Consider the following 12,982-nt stretch of genomic DNA (forward strand, 5'->3'; position numbering starts at 1 on the left):
TCATAAAACAGTATGATTTTCTATCAATATTATGTCAAGAAGTCTAGTTATCTTCAGATACAAAGTTTTATTAACTAATGTTTCCATTGTGTTCACAGAAGCAGATATACCTTTGCCAATTTCATTCATCATTTACTTAGTAGAGCATATTGTTTTGCAAAACACATTGCCCGGCAAATCATTGTCATCATTTTCTATAGCACAAATTTCAAAGTAATATTTCTCGCATTCTTATCTGCATATTGTCATTGAAATGGCAAAGATGTGGGGTGCTGTTCTTGTTCTTGAGTCTGGAGTTAAAACAAAACTGTACTGGCACTGGGTCCCTCTAGTGAGACAAACTTTAACAACAGGAGAAAACCCAAAACCCTAGACTAATCCTCTCAAAAGCTCATGTTTGAGGATAAATGGCTGTTTTCAATCAAAGGTGTCTTTCCTTTCCCCGTAACCCCCAAGAGCTCCATCTACCTATTACTTGTCTAAGCCGGTGGCCGGGGTCCTCAGAAATGTTGGTCCAGCACTTAATTTCACATCTCCCTGCAAACACCTTGGTCTTATCACACACTTCCTCTGTCAGACATTTCCTGCCAACACTAAGGACAAGGAACCAATCAAAATAATGGGAACTCAAAGAACTCTGATTATTGCGACACACTTAATTGATTTTTAAAGAGGAACTGAATGTTCTTTTGGTTTCTAGTGAATATTGGACCACCCTAGCCGATGGAAGATAAAAGTGCACGGACGACATTGCGACTTTTGACCAATTCTAATATTTGCCGATTAACCTGTTTAATGGTTTGAATGCTTTTAATTTTCCACAATTATCATTATTAGCTATTTTCTATTACACCGAAATAACGTTTTCATGTCTTTTCTGACACTTTTCTAATGCCTTTATTTTAAATGTAACAGTTAAGTATCTCCTGGGATACATTGCCTATTTAGAGTATACAGTACATTTATAAATAATAAATTAAATCATGTTCAATAATCACGTTTAGCAGTGCTTCTTACTAGATTTAACCTATTTGGAAAAAAAAATATATAGAGAAACAATTACATTTAATTAAACTTATATTTAACAGAAATAAAGGAGAGAGAACATATGCGCATGTAACACTGGATAAATCCTAGATAATTCACGACAATTTAGAACAACAAGTACAGTTTAAAAGCTTAAAGCAATTACTTTTGCATGTTGTCTGCTTAAGTGCATTTTCACAGTTATTCCATGAATATTTCACTTATTTTAATTGGCCAACTAAAATAAAATAAAAATTTTGATAAAAAAAATTCTGCTGACCAAAAAAAGCTTTAAAAATAATCATTATCATATTAAAGTACTCTGGGGTACAGACTGCCATTTACGCAGATAACCTATCTATGGAGGGATTTGTGAAAGGAGCGAATATGAGACAGCCAGAGGATTTTTCCCAGCCAGCCTCTGCCACTGAATGTCCTGCAGTGTTTCTCATTGTTTGCTGCCTCATAAGAGATAGCCAAGAGAGCCTGAGAAAACTAAAAAACAGCACTATTTAACGGAATTCAATCTGTCCCAATAGATTTGAATCGCTAACTTACATGTCTGAGTGTAGATTCTATCTGGCTAATAAGGGGCCTGAATCCTTCTCTGTTACTTCAAAGGGGGTGAAATTCTACCTTTCTTGCAGCGAGGACCTTTGCCTGGGCTCTCTCTCTCAGGTGTGTCACTGTGCAAGCTAAAAGAGAGGGTTTCAGGCAGCGAACTTCCAAAGGACTGTTTGTTCCTAAGTTCTATGTTGAAAGCTAAATATGGGTAAATATACTGACCAGTTTCAAAGCCTACATTTATCTTGCTCTCATTTAATCCAAGATTTTCTTAATGATTAATTTACAAGCCAACCACAATATTTAAGAGGAAACTCCAATACCGTTCCTGCATTTCTATGCAGGAATGGCACTGGGCCCCTAAGCTTAGTACCAATAAGCTAATACAGTATATTGCTTCTAAACAGTGTGCACTACAAAAATTCACTATTTGTGCAACACAGTTCATGCAATTCACATCTATCACAAGTGACGCTACAATGTGAACTGTTTGACACCTCTGACAACCTTCAATTTGAGGGTAATTTGCACCAATTTCCTAACCGTTTCCCAGTTTCAAAACAAAAAGCAGCAAGACATATTTTGGGTGCTATGCCACAGAATCCATATCAGAAATGTGCAGCAGATTTGATTAAACCAGTGACTCTGTAAGATTTATTATTCTTAACAGTATGCATTTGGTTTTACATAATACATTAATTTGAATGTCAGTATATATATATATATATATATATATATATTGGTATAATTTCCAACCAGAAAATACCCAGGTCAGTGACCGTTAAAGTTGCTGCAAAGGCTATAACAGGGTGGATCAAGACAAACCCTTAATTGTCATTGTGCTTATATGTGTGTGACATTGACCTCTGGTCATTTGAACCTTTGACCTGTCACAATCTCCAAGCTCATTCAATAACACTAAGTGATCAGCACCTCCAAGACAAAGACGCAGCTGCCTGGTGTTGAAATATGCATTAGGTAAGTATTCACTAATGGTAAATAATACATTGGTTAGATTAGTTCTAGTTTCAGGGAAAGCGAAGCGGAATGAATAAATGATAACACAATCTAACTGGATCTGTCAAGCGGCAGCTCATGGGTGTAAGTTCCTCAATGCGGAACAATGCAATGTTTAAGAAAATGTCGCGCTGAGGAAAAAAGGAATGTACAATATTTGAAATTAGTACAGAAAAGAAACACAGGTCAGTGGTTGTGTTCTAGCTCAATCAGATCATACAAAACTTATTATTTCCAAAAAGTGTAAACAAATAATTACTGAATTAGGTAATAAAGATTGAAATGATAATCTCTCTTGAACAAACAACAAAAAAAGTCATACTCTCATAAAGCCCCCCAGGGTTTTTATCATTCAGAAATGAATCTTTTAGTTGGCCTCAGGTGTCAGCAGGGCGTTTTATCAGGTGTTTTAACTCTCAGTGAAAGATATGAAGTGTAAGGAGAGGAAGTGAGGAAATGAGGCCCAGGTGGCTTTAAGTGGGAGGAGACTGGAGACGAAAACATTCCCAGGCCCTTTAGGACAAAGCAATCTCCCTCCAGTCAAACCTAACCGAGACTGATAAACTCAGTAGAGTGTGTAAGTGAATTTAGATTCTTGCAAAGGGTGTTTTGCTTCTAGCACGTATAGCCAATGAATAAAAGTTAAAACCGATATTTATAAAATTCTGTTAGGAGTTGTATGGAGGACGGTGAGCAAACTACAGTCATCCAGAGGTCACAAAAAGTAGAGCCAATTAATGACACGGCTGGCTAATCGACAGGATGACACCAGAAGTACCTTTGCCCTCCCTAAGCAGGAGGTGGAGGTTGAATGTCACACTTGAACTGGAGTCAGTGTGTGCAGGATCACTCTATCAATGACTGCCTCAGGTTACTGAGCGTTGCTACAGACAGAAACATATGTTCTACCCCTTGTACTAAACCAAACACAAAAAACTTAAGTTTAACTTGTGCATCAGGTGTTGAAAATGACAATGAATAATAAGAATAATAGAATTAATAATGAAAATATTGATTAATATGAATAAATATGAAAATACATATTAAGTAAAACATCTTATTTGTATTATATTATTATTATTATTATTCTTTTTATTCATAATATATTTTTAAATTTAAATGTAATATTATATTTATTATTAAATATTGTAGTTATTATTACTATTGTTTTAAATTAAATTATTAAATTAAAATAAATTAATAGGGACCAGAGCAGATGCAAGAGACACTGTTGGTCAATTTGCTTTCATATAATGTTGTCAGTCGCCTAAGAAAATAAAGCAATTGAGGCGTAAACGTAATAAAGTTCACAGTTCTTTTTCCTGTTCAGCTTGTTATTCTAAATATCTATAAATGTCCAAAATATAAACAATGTACAGATGAGTTTAATGAGGGTGAGGGTTCCCTCTTTTTCCTAAAACAAATAATTCCCAGAAGCTTTGATTAAACCACTTTAAATTTACTCTCTGTATAATCAACTATCTTTTCTCAATTTTGAGCTATTATAACTTAATTGGTTAACTGCACTAGAAATGGCAATGAGTTTTATTTTCTGGGTCATGGGTTTGATGCCCAAGTAACACACAGTTAAATGCCTACCTTAAATACACTATAAGTTACCACATGCATAAACGTACATTTTAATCTTGACATTTTCAAGCAGTAATAGTTGCCATAACACTGCATGACCTAAAACATGAGTCTCTCACAAAAGCACCTGCTGAAACCACATACAAAATATCAGACATTCCACTGTTTTCATACCAGACGAGTCCAACAATATATATATACACAGTGGGGAGAACAAGTATTTGATACACTGCCGATTTTGCAGGTTTTCCTACTTACAAAGCATGTAGAGGTCTGTAATTTTTATCATAGGTACTCTTCAACTGTGAGAGACGGAATCTAAAACAAAAATCCAGAAAATCACATTGTATGATTTTTAAATAATTAATTTGCATTTTATTGCATGACAAAAGTATTTGATCACCTACTATTAGAAAATGGAAGAAGTTCAAGATGACGGTCAATCTCCCTTGGTCTGGGGCACCATGCAAGATCTCACCTCGTGGGGCATCAACGATCATGAGGAAGGTGAGGGATCAGCCCAGAACTACACGGCAGGACCTGGTCAATGACCTGAAGAGAGCTGGGACCACAGTCTCAAAGAAAACCATTAGTAACACACTACACCGTCATGGATTAAAATCCTGCAGCGCATGCAAGGTCCCCCTGCTCAAGCCAGCGTATGTCCAGGCCCGTCTGAAGTTTGCCAATGACCATCTGGATGATCCAGAGGAGGAATGGGAGAAGGTCATGTGGTCTGATGAGACAAAAATAGAGCTTTTTGGTCTAAACTCCACTCGCCGTGTTTGGAGGAAGAAGGAGGATGAGTACAACCCCAAGAACACCATCCCAACGTGAAGCATGGAGGTGGAAACATCATTCTTTGGGGATGCTTTTCTGCAAAGGGGACAGGACGACTGCACCGTATTGAGGGGAGGATGGATGGGGCCATGTATCGCAATATCTTGGCCAACAACCTCCTTCCCTCAGCAAGAGCATTGAAGATGGGTCATGGCTGGGTCTTCCAGCATGACAACAACCCGAAACACACAGCCAGGGCAACTAAGGAGTGGCTCCGTAAGAAGCATCTCAAGGTCCTGGAGTGGCCTAGCCAGTCTCCAGACCTGAACCCAATAGAAAATCTTTGGAGGGAGCTGAAAGTCCATATTGCCCAGCGACAGCCCCGAAACCTGAAGGATCTGGAAAAGGTCTGTATGGAGGAGTGGGCCAAAATCCCTGCTGCAGTGTGTGCAAACCTGGTCAAGAACTACAGGAAACGTATGATCTCTGTAATTGCAAACAAAGGTTTCTGTACCAAATATTAAGTTCTGCTTTTCTGATGTATCAAATACTTATGTCATGCAATAAAATGCTAATTAATTGCTTAAAAATCATACAATGTGATTTTCTGGATTTTTGTTTTAGACTCACAGTTGAAGAGTACCTATGATTAAAATTACAGACTTCTACATGCTTTGTAAGTGGGAAAACCTGCAAAATCGGCAGTGTATCAAATACTTGTTCTCCCCACTGTGTATATATATATATATATATATATATATATATATATATATATATATATATATATATATATATATAAATATATATAAAATACACGTATATTCAGTTTTTCCCCCTTAATATATCAAAGTGTGCCATCCATCTGTTGCACCAATTTGAACTCTCAACCCCCTCTTGATCAGCAATTACATTGCAATGATGTGAACAGACCACATGTCTCCCAGTAGTTTCTGTGTCCATTGAGGCAAAAAGAAAGAGAAAGATGCTCTGGAACATTGTAATCATGCAGAGAGCACAACAGAGGGAAAACGTGTGTCCAGTTTACCCTGCGGTCGAAGTGAAACGCAATACTCTGTATATTCTGTTACAATGGCATTCTTTTTTCAATTACTCTTAAATGCTGAGGAGTCCAGGTGACCGTGGTTCGGAGTGTGTGTACCTGTGTCATTATTGTTGACTAAAACATAAATATTAGATAACTTAAAAACAAAAATTAGAAATGTTGCCTTGCCAACTAACTGAAATAAAATAGGTTTAAGGTGAAGTACTGAAATGACTAAAACTCAAATAAAAATAAGTTAAATCAAAATAAAAAACAACTAAAAAATGTATTTTAATGTGAAGGACACTGGTCATTTTTTTGCCAGGAAAATGGAAAGGATGTGACGCTTACTTTATAATCAAACATAACAGTGTACTTTCAATGACCTTATTTGTTGACATGATGCTGGTGAATTGCAGGGCTTGTGCAAACATATCTATATGTGATCAGATGCTTACTTAACTGCTGTTTTCTCACATTTTTGTGGTGTGTCTATTTTGGTATTGAGAGGAAAGCGTGCAGCACATATTTACTTATTCATAAACGTCACCCTCAGCAGCGTGGATGGCGTCAGGATGTTTGTTATCAGTATATCGCAAAAAAAGGTATTTCCAACTTCTTTTTACTTCTAAGCAAAGAACTAAAAATAACTATGCTTTGAGTTTTGAATCATGTACAGTCTCTTGTACGTTACATGTACATATATTGTACGTTGCTGGCTGCAGTTCACTTAACGGCCACCGGTATCGCTAATAACAAGGGTTTCTGAATTCTACATTTAGCCCCATAAAGTGTTACCCAAAATTCTGTCATTTTGAAAATTCTGGAAAACATTCAACCTGTTCATCAAATTTGCATGACATTTGTGTAAAAATATAGTGCTGTATGCTATAATTGTATCCTTAAAACTAAGCAGCTGAAATCAAGGAAGTTGAAATTTACCATCAAAACAACTGCAGCATTGAAATGTGGCTTCAGATTTTACCAATCTGTTTGGACCTTAATGATTATCGCTTGCAGCTATATTTTGATATTGATTTAGACCATACCACACATATCATCCACTAAATATATCTTCTCGTGATGAGCGAGATAAGAAGAGGACAAGCTCTCCATATGGCGCAAATATCCTTTGATGGTCATGCGTATGCCACATGTCACTCTTCTATGGAATAAACCAACCGACACAAGCCATGCAGGGCTGAAGCTGAGAGGGGAACGCGGGCCGGTTCTATGAAACCATAATGAGCGTGAAGGAGACATCAACGCGTGTTAATACTAAAGCAAGTTCCTCATCTGTAATGTGGGAAGGGGGTTGATCCTGCCAAGCCACCAAAAAAACAATAAGACCAAGTCATAAAGTTCATAAACTCCTAATTAATTTGTCATTATAACTTCCTCATGACTCTAATTATGCAATGACTCAAGTACATCTGATATCAGATGTTTATGATGCTACACATCTATTGATTTCGATGAGTGATTGTGACAACTGAAATCAAAAACTTGAGTCAAGAGGCATCCTGCTGATTTCTCAAACACAAAAAAAACCTTCCTAACCAACGGGGAAATGCTTGCAAGCACACTCACTATTCTGCTAATAAACTGTAATTAACCTGTTTGCTCATGTCTTGGTTTGGTTAGTCTTAGTCATATGTTCTCATCCAGGTAGTACAGTCTGAAATAAGCATTTACTGGTCACCAGAATCAAAGCATGTCTTGACTCTTAAAGAATGTGAACAAAGATGAAAGCAGCTGTAAAGTTTTATGATTCTCACCGAGTGCAGCACGATTCCAACACCATGTGACTCTTACAGCTAATCTCTTACACATAGATTTCAGATAAATACCTACAGTGTATAACAAGCTATATCCAAAATGAAAATTCTGCCATCAATTACTCACGCCTCAAGTTGTTCCAAACTTGTACGACTTTGTTCTTTCAAGAAACACAAAAGAGGAAATTCTGTCTGTGTATTGTAATTGCAAAGTCTACAAAATTTCTAATTTTTAGAAAGAAAATCATTCAAGTTTGCAATGACATGACAGTGACAGAAGTGTCATTTTTGAGTGAACTATGCAATGTTACAACAATCCTGTCCCAGATTCAGCAGAAGTGAAGGAAATCATCTCGGGTATGTCTCCTGGCTTTGGTCACACCATTAATTTCAAAGTATTGTTCTGGATTCCTCTCATGCCTGCTGTGTTTCTTTTACAGTGCATTCAGGAGATTTGCTTTTGTCTGGAATAATAAAAAGCAAAAACTCTCCATAAGCATTTTTCACAATAGTTAGATCACGAAGTTCACCTTTACACGCAAAATATTAATGAAAAATATTTGTAATAATAAAATATGTGGAAAAAAAGTCTGCCGTTATTCATCACTACATAAAAAAACATTAGTAGAAAATAGTGATGAACAAAAAATAGATCAAGAACTGTACCAGATAATCACAACCAATAGCAGAAAATCCCCCAAACATACCTGCTATATTATTATTATTATTAGTAGTAGTAGTATTGCTATATACCTTTGGTTTTCTTTTTCTATTTTAATATGTCTAAAGCATTGCTGCACAATTGGAATATATCAGTTCAAAAGTTTGTTTTATTTAATAATAATAAAAAATACTATCTATTTTCTATTCATCAAAGAGCACTATTATACTATTATAAGAGCAGCAGCTTAATATTTTAGGATTCTTTGATCAATAGTAAGATCAAAAGTAAATGGCCTCTATTGGAAATAAATACATAAATCAAATGTAAATTCATGTCCCAGTTACACTTATTGTTGTCACATTTTCCTGGTTAAATAAACATTACTTTACATAAAAAAAAAAAAAAAAGAAAAGAAAAGAAAAAAGAAACCAAATACAATTCTATAATATATTTTATTTTATTTGTGAACTGATGTTCAGTTGTTCTTTTTAATAGTCAACTAATTTTCGGATCATCAGTAATGCTTGGTACACACTGGTCATAAACACAAAGATGTACCTTTAATTTCACCGGGCTGTTTGCCACTAAAAAAACACATGTTTTCAGGCATAAAGCGGTGATATTAGTGGCTGAGCTGTTTACGTACTTTTTAATTAGTCTTCCCATGAATGCAATCATTTTGTTCATTCAGACTGATTTGCGAACCAAGCATGAAAACTGTGAAAAGTGTGATTTATCGCATGAACCAATCATAGCCAATAATAACCAATCATAGTGTGGTGGAGTGCTCTCACTTTTATTTAACCAACAAGCCAGAAAGACTTTCCCCCCATTCATGTTCAATCACCCCCCCATTCATGTTCAATCACCCCCTTGGAGTACATGATCTAAAGCCATGGGACAGGAACTGACAGTAAACCAGAGAAGGTCTGATGTTATGACAAACTACATTACAGCACACTTGTAAAGATCAGTAATCATAACCACAGCCAGAGCTGGTTTCAGACCTATAAATGGCGAGAGTGCCAGCTGCTTTCACCTACACAGAATCCGTGAAGCACAGACCTTTATTTTTGGAAGAAAACAGCATTCTGGCTGTTGATAGAGGGACTGCTGGACTGTTTCAGACAGACAGGACTGTTACTCATCCAGACAGGCCTCTACTCCTCTAGCTCTGTGAACATTACTCTAAAGAGGCTCCCTGAATCTCATCCTGCCCCAGTGTTGACATTCTCTGCCTGGTACTGTTAAAGAAGAGCCTACAGCATGACCTGTGACCTGTAGCCATCAATTCCATAAATCCCCACAGATTCTCTGGTGGGCGACTACACTGGTGTCGTTATCATTTATTCATCTTTTTTAACTTTTGTTAATAAAAATACAATTGTTTATTTGTTTGTTCATGTTAGTACGCGGTGCATTAACTAATCTCAAGAGACACAAATTTTGATTTTAATAATGTAGGCCTAATAGTACATGTTAAAAATGAACATTAACTAAGATTAATAAATACTGCAGAATTATTGTTCATTGTTAGTTCATGTTATCTAATGTAGTTTACCAATGTTAACTAATGAATGATTGTTAATCTATTAAACATATTAAAATAATACATTTTTTAATTAATTGAAAAAAAAAAAGATATAAATATAAAATATAAATATTTTATGAAAAACTTTATTAATTATGAAATAAATTTGAAAAATTTGAAATGAAAAAGTTGAAGTACTAAAATTACTCAAACTAAAACCGAAATAGAACAACAAAAAAAGAAGAAAAATGACAAAAGCACATAACAAAATGACTAAAATAACTAAAATAAAAAAGGCAATTCAAAATATGAATAAATATTATAATAGCATAATATATAATAACCCCACATGTATAGTCATTTATATAATTTCTCACAAAAAATGACTTTATTCTCAGTTTAAAGCGTTTATGACATATTTGTAGTTTTTTTAATTTGCTCCATTTGTCCCTATCAATTCCATTTATATATATAGATAGATAGATAGATAGATAGATAGATAGATAGATAGATAGATAGATAGATAGATAGATAAGCTTCCCATTGATGTATGGTCTGTTAGGATAGTACTATAGTATTTGGCTGAGATACAACTAAAAAATCTGGAATCTGAGGGTGCAAAAAAATCTAAACATTGAGAAAATCGCCTTTAAAGTTGTCCATTTATGTTCGCAATTGTGCTGCATTCAATCACAAAAATATATGTTTTATATATTTACGGTAGGAAATTTACAAAATATCCTCATGGAACATGATCTTTACTTAATATCCTAATGATTTTTGGCATAAAAGAAAAATCAATAATTTTGACCCATACAATGTATTGTTGGCTACTGCCACAAATATACCAGTGCGACATGTGACTGGTTTTGTGATCCAGGGTCACATATACACACATTTCACCCAAAAAATAAGAATATCTTCCACCAAGATATTCAGTGAACAACTTAAATCTCAATCTGTTTATTTGGAATAACATGAGGGTATGTAAATAATTAAAGAATCCTAATTTTTGGGTGAACTTAATATGCAACAGTTTGACATGTGGAATCTAACAGTTGCTTCAAATTAAACTAAATGTCACATCACTCATGTGAAGTTGATTTCTCACACAATAAATATGTTGTCCCCGTAAAAGTGAGGTTCTTCTGCATGCTGTGAGAAACACAAACAAGAAACCAGCAAACTCAAACCCACTCAGTGAAGAACAAACCAAGATTACTGTCATTTTGAAACAAGTATTTGGTTGGACACCTGATTGTGGGTAATTCCATAATCAGATGTCCAACCAGATACTCATTTCAAAATGACAGTAATCATTTTGTAACAGGGGGAAAAAAACTGATCAGCAGATAATACAGTTTAATGTGATGATTTACAAACCCCTGGACAGAGCTGAAAGTACAAAAATGACCAATAGTCCAAAAGCATGAAAGGAGTGACGAACTGCCTGATTATCTTAAGAACTGACAGGCCGTTCACTAAAGGAAATTGGAACAAGATGAACAAAGCATGTCATACTTACAGAGTGGAAAGACATTGAGCATCGGCATGAATATTTTAGAGCCATAAAGGTTGGATTTCATCAGTCTGGATGTGCAGTCAGAAAACATTAACTGAGCACAGCCTGTAAGACAGATCATTCCAATAAATAACAGCTAACCCAGCAAGCAGTGGACATTTGCATTATATATGGCCATATTTCAGGCATTATGGGATAGTTAATTAACCTATATAATGTTACTAACCTAGAAGCCATAAAACAAATAAATGGTAAAAGAAGGCCAAACGATGACTTAAAGTTTTTCAAAACTAGCCTTTCCTTGACCTATGACTAATGAACGTAAATAGTTTGTGTTACCCATACAATTACTAAACACCACCAGGGCAATGCACATGACTTAAACATGACCTAATAAACATGAACTATAAACAACATAAAATGTCACATAAACCACCACAATATGCATAAGTGATAGGGACAAAAATGAAATACATGTATTTAAATAACAATTAAATGTGTTATACAGGGATGTCCTGTTTTCACTGTAAATTAATGAACTTGTATTTACAAAAAGCATAATTTTAGCACACTTTTTACTCTTAATATATACAGTATCTACATGTACTGCCTTGTTAAATACAATATAAATTATAATTTTAAATTATAAGGTTATTTTATACATATTACTTCAAAAAATGCATGTATAGTCCTTTGAAATCAAATGTAAGTTTTCAAAATTTTTGCTAAGGGAACACAACTAAATATCATGTTTTTATTGTTTTGTTTTTTTTACATTCTTATTCCATTATAATTAATAACATATTTTACTTCTTTTACACTGCTACATATTAGTTTGGAAAAATATTCAAATTAATGAAATCTGGATAAGGAAAATAAGGAAAGTAAAACAAAGTGTCATTATTTTCTGACATTATGGCCTGGTTTCACAGACAGGGCTTAGATTAAGCCAGGATTAGGCTTTATTTCAATTAGGACATTTAATAGCTTTTATAAATGTGCCTTAGAAAAAAAACATTACTGGTGTGCATCTTGAGACAAAACAATGGCGCTAACATATTTTAAGACAATATGTCAGTGCAAGTTCCTTTTAAGTCAAACATGCATTTTAATCTGGGACTAGTCTTAAATCTTCTATGTGAAACCAGGGCTAGATATCTGAACCAAGTAAACTGTGATACCCTTCTCTTGTTTTAATGCTTCAAAGCTGCATGCTACATCCGTGACATCTTACTGTGAACAGACACCACAGAAGGTTATTTATTTGGCACTGATGAGATCCTTATCTCCAACTTTCAAATTCTTTTGAAGCATTATCTTCTTCACCCCATAGTTTGTCCGTATACTCATTTACAATGACATAGTGGGCATGTTCTGCTTTGAAGTCTTCAGTCCATATTCTTCCCTTCGACTTATCTCACTTCCCATAACCTACAATGAGACGTCAGTAGCGCCCACTGTCATCCAG

Source organism: Abramis brama, assembly GCF_963993115.1.
Source record: "Abramis brama genome assembly, chromosome: 15".
NCBI lineage: Eukaryota > Metazoa > Chordata > Actinopteri > Cypriniformes > Leuciscidae > Abramis > Abramis brama.